We start from the raw sequence: 21,663 nt of genomic DNA on the forward strand, positions 1-21,663 counted from the left end.
GAGTGCCAGGTAGATACAAATAATTTCTGGGATGAAATATTGGTTTGATACAGAATATTTATTACATTATTAATGCCATGGTCTCACAGTATGCAAAGAAATGAAGTATACTTATAAGGCTTAAAATGCAAGAAACTGAAAGTCAGTGGAGAGATTTGGGGAATAAGGGCATATTAGAGTCACATATAGTAAATTGTTTAGAATTTGCTTTTTAGTCAGTTGCTGTTAAAACACTGTGCCATGCTCCTTCTCCCCAGTGCTATCTTTGGTTTCAGTTTAAACTGTCTAGTCTGAAGAAGTATTTGATAGGCCCCATTCATGTGCTTCCAGTCTTATTGAAACTCAGCTTCTTAAGTAGCATAGTGGCCTAGTGGATAGAGCACTGTTCTGGCCATCAGAAGGGTCTGCCTTCTAATCCTGGATCTGCCACTTGTCTTTTGTATGACCTTGGGCAAGTCACTTAACTTTTCTGTGCCTCAGTTACCTCATATGTAAAAATAGGTATTAAGACTGTGAGCCCCTTGTAGGACATGGACTGTGTCCAACCTGATTAGCTTGTACCTACCCCATTGCTTAGTACAGTACCTGGCATGTAGTAAGCACTTAACAAATACCATAAAAAATATGTAGCTGTCACCTCTCTTGCTATAATTTATAGGTGTGCCAAATTACCCAGATATAGTTTATTAGGTGTTGACCTTTGTCTTGGTTGACTTGTAAACCAGTTGATATGCTTCTTTGGAGTATATCGACCAGCCTTCTATTCATATCTGTCAACATGTCAAATATGTCCTGATCAAAATTTAATATGTATCATATGCAGCAGATTGTTGAAAATCATACAACTAATGGTGAAACAACATTTAAAAAATTCAAAGTTGAATTATTAACAAAAATCAATCATGAAAAAATTTACTTATGATCAGGGTTAAGGCTAAGGATAGGATTCAGCATTGTATTAGGATTAAGGGTTGATCATTGTTTTTTGGGACTCCTGGCCTATTATCATCATAATTATCATTATCATCATTATTATGCAAAGATCTAAAGGATTTACAGGAAAATAATATAAGACATTGTCCCCAGCCCAAAAGGGGTTCACTATCCAAGTGGAGAAGACCAGACACAGATGAGTAGAGAATATCATGCAAGCAGCATGAAAATAAATCAAAGTTCATAAGTAAGAATACAAAGAACAGAAAACATAAACAGTACATGGGCCTGGCTTCTGCTTGCCCTGGTTATTCTTAGGAAATTTGTCTAAGCTATTATAATATGGGGCCATTTTCCTTACTTTTGGATAAACTTTTTAACAAGATCCATGATGAGTTGAAAGCTACAGTGTTACATGATATATCTCAAACCATTGGGATGGTTGTCATGGAAGACAACTGCCAAATTGTATCATAGAAAATTGAGTTGCTGTTATCAGAAACCATTAATTGTTTAATTGTCAGCAATTGACATATCCTTTAAAGTTTCCAAGTATAAATGGCTATATTAAACAGCTATTGAAGATGATTTCAGTAAAAATTGACTATGGCATTTCATTTAAATTGAGGAGTGTGGACTCAAGATACCTGGATTTACTTCAGTTAGCCAACTGTGTAATCAATCAATGTATTACAAAATTATGATTTTTATACTGCTCTCATTATTTGTCACCAGGCTTTTGTTTTCTCATTGCATTTTCTTGTCACATTTTCTACTGCTTATAATCACAGTTGGTTTACCTGAGATGAAGGTAGCTAATTATCATAGGTGTAATGATGAGCTGGGAAGAGGCAGAAAGGCCACTTGTTTTCAACAAATCCAAACATAGGTTAGCTGAGAGGGGGTCAGTAAATCTATGCCAGTAAAGTTTTGGAACATATTTGCCTGTAATTTTTCTCAGTATTTGCCTGGGTATAATTACTGATGATAAAACTCAGGTCCATACTGCAAATTGTAAGATTGACATCTTGATTAATAATGAATTGTTAAAATATATGCTCACCTCCTGGCATTTTTACTTTTCTTTATTTGATGATTTTGACATTGAAACTGCAATCTTCATTTCAATTGATAAAAGAAAGAAATATTATTCCAACATTTGTCTTTCTTATCAGTAGCATTTTGAAACTAGTGATAAAGGAAACTGTTATTCTGAAATTAGTAATGATTTTCAGCAAAACAACTTGTCACATATTTTTCCATAAAACAGAAACATTTCCCACTTTTCAACCAGTTAAAATTGGCACAAAAAGAGAAGTTTAAAATATATGTGTTTTTAGCAATTTAATATTGAATTTAACTAGCATAGTATTTTCTACACTTTTAAAATATTCTATGAGATTTGATACATTTTTACTTTTAAATGAATTTGCCACAGTGTTTCAGGGGATGCTAAGAGAATAAAATGTATAAGTAGAGCTATTTGAAATAACTTAAAATAATGAATAACTTCTTGTAAACAAGTTAAAACAGCCACTTTAATAATTCCACCTTCAGCACATCGGCCTGACATAAGGGGTCTTGTATTGCCTTATAAAAGTTTCGGGATCAGGCTCTTTTGTCCAGATTAGTCAAGGTTTCCAAAAATGTGGATCTTTCAAAAACAGTACAGTATCTTGCATGTGGTGTTCTGAGGCCTTATCTGGGAAATGTCATAGTAAGCGTGCTGTCTGTCTCTGCCATTAGAAATGTAAGGATGACTTGAAAAGAAAACAGTCCACTTCTGCCCAATGCACTCAAGCAAGCCATGCATTAATTATGCTGGTGAATATTGAAGAGTATGGTTAGTTCAGAAAGTTTACAAACATAAACAAAGAATAAGATTTAAAATGTAAAGATATTTTCATTGGCAGCATTTTTGTCGACTTTGATATTAAATTCTCCAAGCTTGAGAAAATCAGAAGAGAATTTTTAATCTCCCCTTAAGGCAAAATCCCATTCTTATTCTTTCCAGGTGTCTACTTATAAAAATATGAGCTGTTTATTTTGTTCTTTAACTCTCTCAGGCCTACGGATCCTGTGTAATTCATGTTCATTAAAATGGTGTAGTAGGTTACATAACAAAGCAAGATTTGGGTCAGTTCAACTGATATGTTGGTGTTAGTCTAGCCATTGCAGTAGGCCTCAAGAGACCCCAAGAACATGCAATTAAAAGGTGAGCATCACCTTTTTGTGTATGTAACCTCTCAAAGTTAAGTGCAGGCCTTGCTGAACTGATACCATTTGTTTGCATACCATTTGCAGTAACCTGAATGACTGGTTATTCTGGTCAGGAGAAAATAGCGCTGACATCATGTGATTCTGGCAAAGTAAACCACATTGGAACTTGGCCTTTGAATACCCAAGGGACTGGCAGCAATCTCAGGGATTGGCTGGGAGCCCCATTGAGTTCACTAGTAATCAGTTGACTGCTGAGCTGGACAAGCTGCCCTAGTTTTTCTGACAAGCTCTGTCTAAAGGAATGATGGGCAGTCTGCCATTAGTTTTCTTTAGCAGAATTGCCGAAGGTTAACTCTTTAGCTCCGAGGCATGGATTTGTATCCTACAATATGTTATAGGATGATGTACTCTATAGAGAACGTTTTGGAGCCAAGCTGCCGCTTCCACAGAAGGGTCTTAAAAGTTATTTTATTTAACAAAATTCTAGTCTTAATTACTTGAATTCAAAAATACTTCATAGTGGTCCTCCTGTGGTGACAGATGTAGTAAGAGGAAAGTAGACTCTCTTAAAGATTCCGAGTACATCATAGAAATTGTTTGAAACACATGTGTTTCTGGATATTCCAGCCAATACAGTTTTGGATGCACGCTATATTTGAGATGAAAGAGTATGTGAGGTAGGGAAAGTTTATAGGGTCTCATGAGTCCGGAGAAGCTAGGTCAGAAAAATGAGACTGACTGACTTGTTTGTTTGATGGTACTTGTAAAGTGCTTACTCTGTGTCAAAAAGTGTTCTAAGTCACTCGGGTTGGTACAAGTCAATTAGGTTGAACACAGTTCCTGTCCCGCATGGAGCTGACAGTCTTAAATGGGAGGGAGAACAGGTATTGAATCCCCCTTTTACAGTTGAGGGAACTGAGGCACAGAGAAGTTAAGTGACTTCCCATGGTCACAAAGCTAGCAATTAGAAGAGCAATTGGCAGAGTTGGGATTAGAACCCAGGTCCTCTGACTCCCAGGCCCATGCTATTTCCACTAGGCCACACTACTTCCCTTGTCCCATAAGACTTAATTGGAAATATTGATGATTGAGTAGCATTTGTATTTTGGATCAATAACAGTGGTAAAGTTCGCAAATATTTTTAAATTAAAAACATTATATACTTAAGAACAAATGAAATGCCATTATTGATTGGGTCAGGCTAGTTATTTGACTCCAAAAGTGGCAAAGAGAACTGGAACAACATTGTGAAGGTTGCTCTCTCTGACATCCAGTGTAATCCCTAATATTATCCTCTATACATCATGAACTCCCAATTTAGTAGCCCAATATCAATCTTTCTACTTGTCATCCCGTCTTAGACTGTGAGCCCTCTGAGGGTCAGAGACAGTGTCTGGATCAGTGCGTGAGGATATTTTCCATTAGTTGAAGCAGTGTTTAACCCACTGTTACATACTTAATAAATGTTATGATTGATTAGCCAGTCAAGTTTGGATTTAGTTTGGAAAAGTTTGGTAACTTTGCTCCTTAAACATTAGGTTGGTTGACTGTTAAGGAGAATAAATAGGTTTTTGCCATTGTTGAAGATCATTTGATCTACCCAGTCATGATGTTTCTTGTGTTGTTATGAGGAGGATGCAAGATTGTATTGTCATTGTAGATGTCTCTTCTGCAACCTGAAATATACATACATACATACATACATTTTAAAGTGCAAACTTTTAAGGTATTGGAGTTGGTAGAAAAGATACTGGATTCTCATTCCATTCAGGCTTCGGCTACATTTCCCAGGCCTCTTTGTGGTATCTGCAGCTTATGAGAAGCAGCGTGGCTCTGTGGAACGAGCACGGGCTTGGGATTCAGAGTCATGGGTTTGAATCCTGGCGCTGCCACTTGTCAGTTGTGTGACTGTGGGCAAGTCACTTCCCTTCTCTGTGCCTCAGTTCCATCATCTGGAAAATGGGAATGAAGACTGTGAGCCTCACGTGGGACAACCTGGTAAGCCTGTATCTACCCCAACGCTTAGAACAGTGCTCTGCATAGAGTAAGCGCTTAACAAATACCAACGTTATTATTATTATGCAGCTTAACTTAAACACTCAATAAATGTGATTGGGTGATTTATTTTCTGAGATCCTAGGAGATCTCAATTCTAGTCCTGGAAGCCACTATACCTATAGGAATTTACCTAGCAGGGTTTCAGTGTGTATGTCCAGGAGGGAGGGAGGAGAGGGAAGAGGAGAGAAGCTAGGGAATCCTGGGGGAATTACCTCTAGACCACTCCTGATCTCCAAGAGGGTGGTTAGATAAGTATATATAAATATGAATTCATGGCTAAAAGGAACTAAGGGAATGCCCAGGTGTTTTTTTTTGACCCTAGTGGGGGATTGAAGGAGTACCCTCACCCAATCTAAGGGTCTGCAAGGTCATTGTGGGCAGAGAACATATCTACCAACTCTGTTATATTGTATTCTTCCAAGCCCTTAATACAGTGCTCTGCACACAGTAAGAACTCAATAAATATGATTGATTAATTGATTGATGTGGCCCCCTGGCATTCTAATAGACCCAAGAGAGAAGCAGCACAGCTCAGAAGAAAGAGCACGGACTTTGGAGTCAGAGGTCATGGGTTCGAACTCTGGCTCTGCCACTTGTCAGCTGTGTGACTGTGGGCAAGTCACTTCACCTCTCTGTGCCTCAGTTACCTCATCTGTAAAATGGGGATTAAGACTGTGAGCCTCACATGGGACAACCTGATTCCCCTGTGTCTACCCCAGCGCTTAGAACAGTGCTCTGCACATAGTAAGCGCTTAACAAATACCAACATTATTAATAGGGACCAATAACATTGTTTTATTCTGCCCACCAATTCCAACCCATATGCTAGTGTTGTTGAATGGCTAATATGATTCCTTTGTGTTAGACTCACTTAAATTTGTTTTTTTGGAATTTGTTAAGCACTTACTATGGGTCAAACAGTGTTCTAAGTGCTGGGGTAGCTACAAGTTAATTAGATTGGACACAGTCCTTGTCCCACATGGGGCTCACTGCCTAAGTAGGAGGGAGAACAGGTATCCCCATTTTACAGTTGAGACTGAGGTACCGGAAAGTGAAGTGACTTTCCCAAGAAAGCAAGGAATTGGCAGAATGGGGATTAGAACCTAGGTCTTTCTGATTCCCAGGCCTGTGCTCTCTCCACTAGGCTACACTGCTTCTCAATCTAATTTGGATTTCTTGCTGAAATCCACTGATAGAGGAACTGGAAGTACTAACCCTTCTTATAAGCAGGACATTCAGGTGGAATAAAGGAGAAAAAGAATCTGGCTAGGATTTGAATGGAGCCCTGAAGTGTCCTTGGTGAAGGAGAGTTGGAGAATGTTTTTCCAGACAAAATGATGGCCAGAAACTAGTATTTTAGTCAAAGATGTAATTGAAAAGAATGCAACGGGAAATTCAAGTGGCAACTACACCCCAGAACAAGAGACTACAGAACAAGAAAGTCAGGCTTTATTCCTTGTTTCAACTCAATCACAATGATTGACGAGTAGATAAAGAGGGTCCTTACTATGAGCTCAGGCAGGGTCCCAGAGCAGAGTCACCTTTACTCTTAAGCTTTTTCTTGGAAAAGGTATGGAAAAGAAGAAAACTAAGAGCAAAATTATAAGGCCCAAAAGGAAGTTACCAACTCTTAACCAACCCTTAATCCTCATTTTTCCAGAACTACTGATTAACCAAAGAGAGAAACTCGCCACCTGCCCTTGGTTCATTGTGGGAACAAAGTAAGACTGAACCTTTCCCTAGGAGAGTTAGAGCATCAAAGAGATGGGAGAAGGGCTTTAGGAGTTTGTGAGGACCTTCTAAAGGTTTAGCTTTACCACACAGGTGGGTGTAGACTCTATTCCTGGCAGTGGAGGAAAACTTCCAGAAAGCCAGATGGCTGCTGGTAAATATAAGCAATCAGCCCCTTGGCCTATTGGGAGATTTAGTTTTCTCCTTTCATTTCCTATAACTCCCTTGCCAGTCTTCAACAGGACCTCTGATTAGATGTTTTGAAATCAGACAACTCTTACCAAAGACTGACTTTAACATAGTGAAGTCTAATACTTTACTAACACGATTGTCCAGGAGATTAACCAATTTATTTATCTGCATAAACAATATATTTTTAAACCTTCCCCTCTAAAAAACCCCTAAATCCTTTAAAAGTTTGTAAATAATTATCCTTTGCATCTATATTTCTGGCTACTTTCTAAATTGTTTCATTACTTTATGAAGGAGCCGGGGGTAGAGAAAACAAATTTGATATAATGTCAAAAATACTCTCTCTCTCACACCCCACTTCTCCACAAGAATGAATAAAAATTGAGTATATTTGCAGTTAGGTGTTTCATACTATGTTACCCAGCAACTCTCCCACCAATTGTGATAGATAACTTTCAGATCTTAAAGCAGAGAACAAAAATGACACACTACATGCTGACTGACATATTTAATAATACTGATGGTATTTGTTAAGCACTTACTATGTGCAAAGCACTGTTCTAAGCACTGAGGGGATGCAAGGTGATCAGGTTGTCCCATGTGAGGCTCACAGTCTTAATCCCCATTTTACAGATGAGGGAACTGAGGCCCAGAGAAGGGAAGTGACTTGCCCAAAGTCACACAGCTGACATGCAGCAGAGACGGGATTAGAACCCATGACTTCTGACTCCCAAACCCGGGCTCCCTCCAATGAACCATGCTGCTTTCCCTTGGAAAAATTAGGTAGGCATTAATTTCCTAATAAGAATGAGAGCTGGGATTTTAGTGTTATTTCAGGTTGGTTACTGACTCATAGCATACTCTTGGATGACTCATTTATGAATTCTCAGACATCAGTTTTACTTGTCTGTAAAGCAGAGACAATACTGTTGAGCTGTTGGGTACTTTAATTAGTCAAGCTGTCAAATCATGTGTCTGATCTAATTACCCTGTATTTACCCCAGCATTTAGCACAGTACCTAGCACATAGTCAGTGCTTTAACAAATACCACCATCATTATCATATGTACTGGGCTTGACACCAAAGCATTTTAAGTGCATCATTTCTTAGTTGATATCTACCTGTACATATTGAATTATACCACCTTCTCTGTGGTTTTATTTGGAACACACATGCAGGTCTGACACTGTCCTTGTAAGCTCATTGTGGGCAGGGAATGTGTCTGTTTATTGTAATATTGTACTCTTCCAAGCACTTAGTGCAGTGCACTGAACATAGTAAATGCTCAATAAATATGATTGAGTGAATGCATGAATAAATAGTTCTCCTGTCTCTTTGACTGCTCCTTCTCAGTCTCTTTTGCAGGATCCCCCTCTGCCTCCCACCTTCTAACTGTGGGATTCCCTCAGAGCTCAGTTCTGGATCCTCTTCTATTCTCCATCTACACTCACTCCCTTGGAGAACTCATTTGCTCCCCGGCTTCAAATGCCATCTCTATGTGGATGATTTCCATAATCTACATCTCAATCCTTAATCTGCCTCCTTCTCTGCAGTCATATTTCCTCCTGCCTTCAGGGCATCTCTACTTGGATGTTCTACCAGCACCTCAAATTAAACGTATCCAAAACAGAACTCCTCATATTCCCACCCAAACCCTGTCCTCCCCCTTACTTTCCCATCACTGTAGAGAGCACCACCATCCTCCCCGTTTCATAAACCCATAATCTTAGCATTACCCTTGATTCATCTCTCTCATTCATCTTACATATTTAGTTACCAAATCCTGTCACTTCAACCTTCACAACATTATTGAAATTTGCCCTTTCCTTCAAATCCAAACTGCTAAAAAAAGTTAATCTAAACACTTATCTTATCCTGCCTTGATTACTGCATCAGTCTCCTTGCTGACCTCCCTACATTCCCTTCAGTCCACACTTAACCCTGCTTCCCAGGTAATTTTTCTACAAAACTATTCAGTCCATGTTTCCTCAATCCTCAAGAACATCCAGTGGTTACCCATCCACTTCCTTGTCAAACAGAAACTCCTTTCCATAGGCTTTAAAGCATTCTATTACCTTGCTCCATCCTACCTTTCCTCCCTGCTTTCCTACTACAACCCACCCAGCCTACATCACTCCCCTAAAGCCAAACTACTCATTACTCTTCAATCTTGTCTATCACTGCGTACCCCTCACCCACCTCCTGTTTCTGGTCTAGAACTCCCTCCCTCTTCTTAGCGATCAGATGGTTTATCTTCCCACCTTCAAAGCCTTATTAAAGCCCATCTCCTCCAAGAGTTCTTCCCTGACTAAACTCTCATTTCTTCTTCTCCCATTCCCTTTCGAGTCGCCTTTGCCCTTGAATTTACACTCTTTATTCATCACTCCCTCAGTCCCACAGCACTTATATACATATTCATTATTTATTTATATTATTGTCTGTCTCCCCCTCTAGTCACTTAACTTCTCTGTGCCTCAGTTCCCTCATCTGTAAAATGGGGATTAAGACTGTGAGCCCCACGTGGGACAACCTGATTCCCCTGTGTTTACCCCAGCGCTTAGAACAGTGCTCTGCACATAGTAAGCACTTAACAAATACCAACATTTATTTAGACTGTAAGCTCATTGTGGGCAGAGAACATGTGTACCAACTTCCTTATATCGTACTTTCCCACACATTTAGTACAGTGCTCTGCACACTCTAAGTACTCAATAAATATGATTTACTTAAAGTCACAAGGGATTTTCATTTTTTATCTATCATCCAACTCTCTATTAACCTCAATTTTATTTCTATCCATCTATCAGTTCTTGAAGATGATCCTGCTGATGGTGAGATTTTATCTATGTGTGGTGGTGAATGAAAGAAAGACTGGTGCATAAGTGTCATTGTACACACAAAGATTGTTCTTTGCTGTGCCATTTATAATTGCCAGTGCTGTTTCCCATTCTGCCTTTTGTTATGCTGATTTCCTGGAATATCCCAGCATTGGGTACTGTAAGACTCAAATCTACAGGATCAGTTAGGGACAAAATCAAGCCAATCCAGGCTTGGGCAGTCTTCTCCCAGGATCCCCACATTACTCTTAGATTCACTCCATTGCATTATTCCAATCTTCAAAATGACTGTGTCTAGTGCATTTCTGGGCTGGTAGATTGGATTATCAATATAGGGGTTTTAATCACCCTGATGGTATGTGTTGGATGCTGAGCAGATCTGTGAATGTTGGCAGACTTCATGTACAACCAGAGACTCAGTGAAGCCATTCAAAAGAGTTGGAGTCCTTTAAGAAGTCAGATATTCTGTTTCAATTGGACCTTTGAAAAATCAGGGATTGGATGGGCTAGATTTCAAATTTTACTGTCAATATCTGAAAGGATATGCTAGATTTTGGATTTTTTGACTTAATAATAATAATAACAATTATTATGGTATTTGTTAAGCACTTACTATGTGCCAAGCACTGTTCTAAGCACTGGGATAGATTCAAGATAATCAGGTTGTCCCATGTGGAGCTCACAGTATAATCCCCATTTTACAGACGAGGTAACTGAGGCACAGAGTTCTTAAGTGACTTGCCCAAGATTACACAGCAGACAAGTAGTGGAGCTGGGGTCAGAACCCACATTCTTTGACTCCCAAGCCTGTGTTCTTGTCACTAGGCCTGCTGTAGATTATTAGACATTGTTTAGTATAGGAAGTGGAGAACGGCATTAGCCTGCAGTTCCAAATCAGTGATGGGTATATGAAGGGATTCTTAGTATGACAGGATTCTTGGATGTGGCTGGTTCATGTCCTCATTTTTCAGATTTATTGCAATCTGAGATGCTTTGCTACTTCTACAAAGTAGTTAAAATAATTTGCAGAGCTAGAGTGGGAATGTGTGTATATTTATATTACAGTAAAGTTGCATTATAATTTATAGTGGTTTGAAGAACCTTGTTCTTCCCCACAAGGCACTTTAAATCTGTGTACCAGGACCTTTTTAATGGTAACCTTTTCCTGCCATTTGATGTTGGGTATGGTGTATCCCTGGCATTGGTCAAAATGCTCTAGAAACTGGATGTCTGGTCTCATAGCCATATTGGAAGTTGAACACCACAACGTTCCTTAGCCCTTTGAAATGTCCCACTTCTTCCACTGGCCAGCTGTGTGACTTTGTACCTAGGCCCTTGTTGTCTCCGGTGTAAAATGGGGATAAAATACCTCCTCTCTCTCCCCTGTAGATTGAGTTCTGTATGTGCTTTATATTATGGTTGAAAATGCATGCTCTCTACAGATTATGCCAAACCACTTATCAACTCGTGCCTGAAAAAAAGTTTCATCTTGGAGTTTTTCAAGAAGGAAAATTCAAATTGGTTTAATCACAGTGAGGTTACCTGCTAATTTATTTCTCATTTTCTCTTTTTATTAATCAAAATCCCTTTGACTAAAAAATTACGTTCATGAAGAGGGGAAAAATAAAATTAAGCTTAAAAATTTAGATTCAGTGAATACATTTTCACTCATTGTGACTGAATATATTTCTGTGAAACTGTGAGTATTATTTCAAGTCCCTTTATCAGTAGACTGTAAATGACTGTAGCTTAATATAACTAGATCTTGACCTAATAGGAATTGAAGTTTTTTTTTTAAGCTGGAGTTGATTTGGAATGTATAAGCATGTTTGCATGTCAGTGGACATATTTTAATTAATTTCTGTGTAAATTATGTTTCAATCCAGCTGCCACTTTGGAGGTTTTTTTCAAACTTTGCTCTCCATCTTGCTTTACTTGGACCATGTACCTACACTTTTTTTCAAATTCCCATGGAACACCTATATATGTCTTTGACTGATATAGAATAATCACTTGGTTGATCGTATACCCAAGCATGATAAGATACACATAAGATGAAATCTGGAACAGAAATATAAATAATACTTATCTTTAAGCCAGCATCTGTCATCTGCTTTAGCAGATAATGTTTTCTTTCATCCTAGCAGAAAAAGAGCTGAAAGATTTATTGAGCAGCTTTGTTTGTGTTCTGCAATGCTTAATCAATTTTTATTAAATTCTAAATTAAAACTTGGCTTTCATCACAGGTTTTTTTCTAGTAGACATCTCAATGTATAGAACAAGGAGAGAAATCATTATGGCCTGAAAATTTCGTGTATAGGTGGGACGATGCCCACTCTGCACTCTCTGCATGTATTTATTTCTCTGGAATTTAGTCATGTTTTTGAAGCTACTTTGAAATGTATTGTTTGCATTGCAGACTTGGGTATTTAGGTAGTACAAATGTTACCAACTTCCGACAATATAATGAATGGTAGACATAGTCTCTACGATAGTATTTTGTGTTAAAGGTATAGTGTGTACACTTTCTTGGAATTGGAAATGTTAGGTAAGGTAACTAGTAAAACAATTAAAGATGAGGGCACCTTCATGTCTTTACCTTTTTGACAAACATTCCTTTTGACCTCTAAAACTAACTAGCCATTTTGAGAATATCAAACATTACTTTTAAGTATTATCAGCTAAATAGATCTAATTGCATCGGCTTTAGTTCTCCTTGTGACAATTACTTTTCAGGTTCTTCGTTTTGGAATTGTTATATTTGTTACGCTCTTACTCTGTGTCAAGCACTGTTCTAAGCACTGGGGTAGATACAGAATTACTCTCTGCTTTCAAGATCAAGCTCGCTGATGAACTAAATGCTTGCATGTTTTAGGAAACCCAGTTGGAAAGATTCAAAATGAGTACTATATTTTAATTTTTAATCTAGCATGTTTGAAATAGAAAAAGTTGCCTTGGACTTTTATATTTGTTTTTATTCAAAATAGGTAAACAAAATTAAGGCATTTCCAGTGTCTAAAAACATATTCTTTTTGCTCATGATATTTTGTTTTAGAATATGACTCAGAAAAATAACATACGTGTGTGTAAATGATTTATTTTGATAACTTATTTTATGGGCCTTGTGCCATAAGTACTATAATTACCACTTTTAAAAGGGTGAAATTTGTAGAGTAATGCTGAAAAAAAGTGGTAAACTTTAATTACTGTTTGCTTTCTAGAAAATATTGCAATTTGTGAATTTAAGATGAAAATATCTGTATTTGTGAATCATCTATTGTGGATCTCTGTAAAAATCAGAACTTGCTTACTAATGTAAGTAATTTTTGGAAATTGCTTTCATTAGATCCAGATCCAAAACCACACAAGGGAAAGTTGTAATTTGTGCAAACTCTTCCTCTACCTGCCAAATAATGGTTACCTGAATTAAGGTATGAAGAAATCTGATCTAGAAATTATGAAAGTGTCAGTGTACTCCTGAATGCCGGTTCCTCATTCATGTTTACATTTGAAATTCAGCTGATACCTGAGCACCTATACATTTCTTTAGCAGCATTAGCTGTTGCTGATTCAGAAGGTGCCCATTGGATTTGTATTGCCCATGGAGAAGAAACCCTGACATTTTAAAATTAAAATGGCATGCAAAAACCTGATGTGCAAGTGAGCTTTGAGAGAATAGCTGACTGCTGGTTTTATAACCTCCAAAATCTATATTACACCAACAGTTGCCATTGTTATTTTACTAGCATTCAAATCTGGAAAGCTGGGTCTGCTTTATGTGGAGTAAATTTGGAGTAGATAAACCAAGTCTTTGTACCAATTGCCAAATGAAGTGGTGTTGATGGCTGTAGAGGCTAGGAGTGAGGGTGTGAGTGCTTTCTGGCAGAGGAACAACCCAGACTGTATCATGCTTTTGACTATGAAGCTCTAGACATATGGCCAAGTGTTTGTTATTACATAGTGCTTTTACTATACTTTGCTTTCAACTTTCCTTTGTACACACTACTTTTCCTTCTAGTTTTGAACCGGTTGCAAACTGTTGTGTACTCTAATAAATTGAAAGTGTTTGTTGAGTTTGGGGGTAACATTTGAAGAGGTCTGTCTGGATCCTTTTTCACCATCTGCTCTGAGTCAAATCTATGTGGCTACTAAAGTCTTTTTCATATCATTATGATATGCATATTTTAAATGCAACTCAAATTCTTTTGGTTCAATCTCTGTGTTTTGTTATGGAAGTATAATACAGGACTGTGAAATAGAGAGGGAAATGGATGATAGAGTTTTTAGTAATTTTCCCAACCTTTAAGGCCATCGCCACCAAAAGAAGAAAACCAAACCAAACCTAGGGACAAATTTAAAATGGCTCCCAAAGATTTACAAATAACCCCCAAGGCAATTTGTACATCCAAATGAGGTATTGGAATACAACCAAAATGATGTTGGCAGGGTTCCATGACAGGTTGTCCATTTTGTACTATGGCATGTTATTCAGGCAAAAAATCCTTCAAGATATTATACAGTCACTCACTTTTTTATGCTTATAGAGCAATCTGTCTCTTAGTTGGAATTACTAGGTTGCCCTGTCTTCCAAGCAGGGGGTGGCATCAGGGAAGAGGGAGGAGAAGCTTTCTGTGAAGCTCGGGAGGAAGGAGCCCAGGCTCTAAAACTGCAGCATGTATGGGTGAAACTGGAACTGACCCCTACAGCGGGGGTACTCCAGTCTAGGCTGATGCAGCGGAGTCCCCCTCCAACTGCTGCTCCTGCCCCCACGGATGCTCTCGGGGCTGGAGGGTAGGGTAGGAAGCCAGAGAGCTGCTGTTTTGTGTTTTTCTTTTTATTTGAAAATCAATAAAAAATAAATCCCCCACTACTGGGGATCCACAGTCTTTGGGTGATTTGGGTGACTGGGGATGTGGCAGTGGGCATTCTTTTTATATAAAAATCAATCTAAAATAAATTCCCCAGCACTGGTGAGCCCAGCTTCTTCCCTTCCTGGGTCCTCCATCCACCTCCTTGCTGTTCCTTTCTGTGACTCTGTTTCCTGAGGAGCAGGGCTGGCTGCAGACATGGAGAAGTGGTGGCCTCAGCTCCCACCCCTCCTACAGCAGGGCCAGTGGGTCTGGGTTTTGGGAAGGATACCAATTTTGATTTTTCAGAAACTGTCTCTTCATATGATCTCACTATTAACTGGCAATGGGAAGATTCCAATCAAACATTCTGGTGGCAGGAACCAATCAGAGGATGGAAATCATGACTATGCCATTGATTAATCCCTTCAACTGAGTCAAGGAAGATCAGCTAGAGGCATGCAGTGATGGTCATAATCCTGTCAGATGTAGTTTAGGCATTATGCCCCTGTATGTACCTGTCAGCAGTACCATATAGAGTGTGGAACCTTATGTGAAGGTATCAATTAAAACTGAGATGAAGCCCATTTGAAAGTATGATTTTGAACAATACTGTACCTTTTCTGCTCATATTTTTATTTTGGTTTCTTTCATTTTGGTTTATGATGTTTTATCTTTTCCACAGAATGGTTTTAAACTCAATTTTATAATGGTAAAATTTAGAGAAACTTTGGTGGCTTTTCCAACATTTTTGTTAGTATGTGTAATGCATTAATATGCATAAATAGTACTGTTTTCTCCAGAATTTGGGGGTAATAAGATCACTTTGCTAGGTAAAGATATCCTGAGACTATTTTCAGTATAAGTTGTTTGTCTTCTTGTGATTGATCTCCCATAAAAATGGAACTCATTAAAAGACAAGTTCTGATGGTAGATTTATCACTGAGGAAAGGATATGAACTCCAGTTCCCATTAAGCATATTTTCATTACATGTTTTGTATAGAACATTATTGAAAACTAGGAAACAATTTCCTGAAGACAGTCAGAAGACTTGGATAGAATAGGATAGAATGCAGGGCAGTTTGGGAAGAAATGATAGATGTGTGCCCAGCACAAGTATAGGCAGGCGACCACAAAAATCACACATACTACAGCACAACTTTCTCTTAACATAGGAGTCTTCGAAACCATAACCCCCTACATGCATAACCATAACATACAAACATAACCATACTTAACCCCTGACTGAACCCTTAAAATGTAAGAGATTCTTTGAAATAGCAAGGCAATCTTTGAATTCTTTGTGTCCCAGCCTTTTAAAAGCATCCTTGAGCCCATCCCTCTTGAACCATATCTGGAGCTAGGCCTGCTGCCTTTGCTTCTGATAGAATACAGATGAAAAGCTTAGGTATTTGAGATAAGGGGTAACAGGCCCCCTTATAATTAGAAATAGGGGTGCAGTTTGTAATTGAGCAGTTGTTATGAAAGAAATAGGGACCAGGTTCTATATTGAGAACCCTGTGTCTGTAAGTTGGTACCAGCAATTCGCAAAATCGTTACTGTTTAACTGTATTTTTTCTGTGGTGATAGACCTGAAGAGTAGCTACTGAATTCCAAAGATACTGAGTTCCAATGCAATGACTCATGCAGCTACAATGAAGTACTAGGATACAGCTATTTCCTACCTTTGTTTGGAAATGAACTGATTGGACCTAGCGGATGTAAGTCCTCGGCTGCAGGATTTCACAGAAGGAAATACAGTTTGTCTTTAATGGGTACCGAATGCTGTGTGGCAACTTCTTTGTATTTAACATGAAGAAATCACTATAAAATGCTTTGGTATTACTTATGTGCTTTAGCCTGTGTGCATGTGCATATGTCTTTGCAACCTTGCTTGTATACATAGGCGTAGACTCTTCAGAAGTAAAAATATAGCCAGACTCCTTTGTACAAAGCCTTTTTCAAATGATAGATCCATATGTGATTAATTCATTTCATTTAGGCAACTTAATTTAATGGATGTAGGATTAACCCAGGAGTCAAGATCTGTGCTATGTATTTCATTTTCAGCCCCTTATAGTTCTTTAGTGCCCGTGGGCAAGACATTTAACCTGTCTGCCTGAGGTTTTTCATTTGTTAAATGGGTAAAATATTTTTGTTTTTACTCAGAATTGGGTGATGATTAATTATTAGTAGTAAATGATTATGAAGTGCTTGGAAAAAAAATACTGTCCTAATTAAGTACAATAACCAATTCAGCTGTAATTCTTTAAAGAGGTCAGAATGAAAGAGTAGGTGAAAATCATCTTTTTAAGTTTATTTTATAAAAGTTGAAAGAAAATATTTATGTTGGTAGGGCTATTTTGTAGCTATTTCTAAACTTCAAGGAATTAGGAACATTTCTGTTTTAATTCATAGGCAGATAGCCACTTTTGATGAGAAAGGTTGATGATAAATTGAAGGATGATTATCTGGATGGTGTCAAGTAAGACTTGGGCTAAAGGAAAACAGCCTACTCAAAAAAAGGAAATTGTAAACTTCTGTGATTATGGTATTTGTTATAGTTCTGAAGGGTGCTATGTTTCAGTCAGGTAGCCTTCCTGGGCTTTGCAAAAATATTGTTTTACCTTTTATTTATCCATAATGAAAACAATTTTGTTTACATTTGTGCAGTTCAAATTTTGCAGTTTAGTCTGTGTGGATTAGTGGCCCTACTGTTTAACTGGAAGGCAAGTCTGTGCTAGTAGGATACCATATGCACCAGTATTTTCTTAAATAATACTTTGTTGGCATTTGCCACTGGTGTTGGGGGTGGGAGTTTGGGTGGGGGGGTGGGGGAAATGAGTGTAATCCTGGAAGCCTTCCAGTTAGGGGTTAGGAAATAACTTAGGGACAAATGCTCCTGCTTGGAACATAACACCAAATAGTGTTTTGTTTTGTTTTTTAAAAAAAGAGAAGCCAGAATTAAACACAGAAGAGTTTACTGTTTGCTAATCAGCATGTGTTTACTTTCTCTTCCAAAACTGGAGCTGCCAACCAATACATTTCCTACCCAGTGCTATGAATCTGTCCAAATAAACATGGGAAGTAGTAAAACAATGACACCACATGAAAATGTATCTTCATTCATTAAATAGAATCAAAAAAATAATGCTGTGGAATTGAACTGTAGCAGAGAAATCAGGGTCACATGGGCTGTGTGGCCTATTAGGAACTCCAGTGATTTTTTACCTTAGTTGGTTTCAGCTAAATCAGTAATTTTAAAATGACAGTGCTCCTGATATACAATAATGAAAATTGATTATTTGTTATCATCCTTCCCTGCTCCCAGTGGACTGGTGCTTTTTAGGTACTGCATAGCTTCATGCTAATTATGAGAACAAGTAGCTTGTAGAATTCAAATCCATTTTAATTGCTGTCTCAATCACTAAAGGTGATGTGTCCTCTAAATTGAATTTAAGGTATAACTCCTCTGGAGATGGCAGGGGGCAAAGTGTAGTTTTAAGGAGAACTTTTTTTATTTATGTGGTTCAATATTGATGCCAGAAGCTAAATATATTAACTAACATCACATAGAATACTTAATTTACAAGGATTCCAGGGCATGTTAGCAGCTAATGGTCTTAGAGTTGGTTGAACTGACAATTATGAATACGTCTCAGTAATACCTCCTATTGAGTATGTAGACCTTTCTTATCCCAGATTCGAAATTCCTCTCTTCTGTGTCAGCAACATCACACAACAGGTTTAAGAAGTGAGGAATGATTTATCTGAACTCCTTTGTAGGAGTTCAGGATTTCATGTAATCATAATAATAATTGTGGTATTTGTTAAGCGCTTATTATGTGCCATGCACTGTATTAAGTGCTGGGATAGATACAAGATAATCAACTCCCACATGTGGCTCCCAGTGTAAGTAGGAGAGACAACAGGTAACAAATCCCCATTTGCAGATGAGGGAACTGGGACATGAAAAAGTTAAGTGACTTACCCAAATTCACCTAGCAGGGAAGTGGAAGATCTGGGATTAGGACTCCTGACTCCTCTGATGCCCAGTCCCATGGTCTTTCCACTAGGTCCTGCTGCTTCTCACCTACCTACTCATATACCTCCCTACTCTTCAAAAAGTGCCATGGGATCTTTGCCTAGAATCTATTCAAGCTTGGGCTTAAAATAAAAAAAAAAAAACAACGGAAAAGAAGTGAGTGATCTTTTTAAGCACAGGCGCTAGTAAGTCCATCATACTTACATCACGTTTGCCGCTGTACGATCACTGCCTGAGTGTTTACATCTGCATGAAATATGTGGACACGATAATGGGAAGTGCAGTAGAAAGCTTCATTGTCCTCTATGTCTTTTTGTCTGAGAGAGAAAGAAAGAAACGGAGAGAGCCCTATCCTTTATGTTCAAAGATGACACCATTGATGGTGAGCTTCTAACTGTGTCTGGGTGTGGTTGAAAAGATCTCTGTACAATAAGCACTCCATTCCACACCTGCATGAATAGTTTGTTCTTTGCTGCACTGATGAGTTTGCCCCAAGCTGTTCTTGTGGCTGATTTCAAATCTGCCACGTAAGTGTCCTATTCTTCCCATAGCTTCTTTTCAAGTAAGGCCACCGCTCACTTGAATATCTTACACCAGACTGGTTGTTTGATCTGCTGCTGTCATCTTCCAAGAATCTGTTGCTCTACATGGTGTTTGAAACTGTTTTACTCTATCTTGGATGTATTTATTATGCCCTATCTGCTTGCAGTTGCCCTATTTCAGGTCATTGAATGTCAGTTCCTTGAATATCCTATGATCATCTTTTCTGCTGCATTGCCCTGCCCAGAGAAACTGCTGCTGTAAGTATTGCTGCAGTGCTGGTGAACTGAAAGCATTCTGGAACCTCATTTTTGTCATTTCGATGTTAAATATGGCTCATAGGTGACGCTGATGACACTGCTCCCCATGCCAGATGTACTTGTGTCATCCTCACTGCTATCCATTGACCATCTGCTGTGTGCAGGGTACCTTCCTGAACAAGAAACACAGTCCCTGCCCTATAGGGGCTTACATGCCAATGGAAGAGACAAGCAAACTCTAAGTGCTTACAAACCTTGGGATCCAGAAGAGAAGAAATATATAACAGATAGCGTGAAGGTGACAGAATACGATAACTAAATAATTCATTATATGTGCAATTTAATATATATACCTACATAAGAGGCGAGGAATGAATACCTAAGCACTAACAGAGGAGTTGAGGGTGAGAGAACTGAGAGGAAGGCACAATTAGAAGGTAAGCTTGGGAGGAACAAAGAGTGCAAGCAGGTAAGTAATAGGTTAAGAAAGCAATATGCAAGATGGTAAAAACTGGTGGAGAACCTTGAAGCCAATGGTAATGAGTTTCTGCTTTATGTGGAGGTAAATAGGTAGCCATTGGAGGCTTTGGGGAGTGGAGCGATGATATATGTTGTGACATTTTAAGAAGATGATCTGGACAGCAACCTATACCTTAACCTGAACTTGGGAGAGACTGGAAGCTTAGGAGACAAGTGATCCATTTCAGTAGCCCAGAAATAACATGATGAGAATTTGAAGCAGGGAGGTCACTGTGGATGGAGCAGAATGGGCCAATCCAGGAAATGTTGGATTTGTAGCAGGATTTGCCATGAATTGATTGAGAGCTGAAAAACAATGAGAAGTTGAAGAAAACACCAAAGTTGCCGGCTTCTGGGACAGGGAAGATGGCAGTGTTATCAACAGTGTTGAACATGGTTAAGTGGTCAAGGAAGATTGGAACAGAGTAGAACCTATTTGACTTGACTATGATGAGAGCAGAAGGAATCTTGGAGAGTATGGCCTGAGTGGAGTGAAGCTGGCCAAAACCTGAGTGTAGTGGGTCAAGATCAGAATTGGTAGGAAGAAGTGTAAGTAATGGATATTTACATGCAATTTGAAGTGTTTGGAAAGAAATTGAAAGAGGGAGGTGGCACGATACCTGGACGAAACTAGAGAAACTGGCTTTTTTTTTAATAGAAGAGGAGAAACTTGAATGTAAAGAGGTAAAGGAGCCGTCAGTAACAGTAGCTGAAGATAGGAGTAAGGGAAGGCTGTAGAATGGGAGCACATGTTTTTATGAGGTGAGAGGGGATGGGTTCAATGGTACAAGTATGAGGGTAGATTTAGAAGACAGCTGGGAGAACACCACATGAGAGATGGAGGAGAAAGTAATTACTGAATGCCCACTATATATATGGTTCTAAATATATATATATATATATATATGTATAGTGTACATCCAAGTTCTGATGAGTGTAGACTTTTAAATAGGCCAGCAGCATATTCTTTCTAGGAGTTTTGAGACAGCTTGCTTTTGGGGACATTAAACCTAGTATCCATAGCTAGTTAAGGAAATGCCACAGAATATGAGTTTCCTGTTTCATGCCTCAATTTGTTTTAAAAGGAACCTCTTTTTACTGTATCTCGTGTTAGTAGAATACAAGAAACCATATAGGCTGGTCTGCTGACCTTGTAGTTTGCAATATAATAATAATAATAATTATGGTATTTGTTAAGCGCTTACTACGTGCCAAGCACTGTTCTAAGCACTGGGGTAGGTGCAGGTTAATCAAGTTGTCTCACGAGGGGCTCACACTTTCAGTCCCCATTTTGCAGATGAGGTAACTGAGGCACAGAGAAGTTAAGTGACTTGCCCACGGTCACACAGCAGACAAGTGGCAGAGGCGGTATTAGAATCCACGTCCTTTGACTCCCAAGCCTGTGCTCTTTCCACTAAGCTGTGCTACTTCTCAATAATAATAATGATGGCATTTGTTAAGCGCTTACTATGTGCCAAA

General features: G+C 38.6%; 1 protein-coding gene across 10 annotated transcripts in view; it reads left to right on the forward strand.

The window, feature by feature from the left end:
• NFIB (nuclear factor I B) overlaps positions 1-21,663 on the forward strand; it is a 312,498-nt gene that overhangs the window by 140,622 nt on the left and 150,213 nt on the right. The window lies entirely within an intron of this gene.

This window comes from Ornithorhynchus anatinus, chromosome X5, assembly GCF_004115215.2.
Source record: "Ornithorhynchus anatinus isolate Pmale09 chromosome X5, mOrnAna1.pri.v4, whole genome shotgun sequence".
Classification (NCBI taxonomy): domain Eukaryota; kingdom Metazoa; phylum Chordata; class Mammalia; order Monotremata; family Ornithorhynchidae; genus Ornithorhynchus; species Ornithorhynchus anatinus.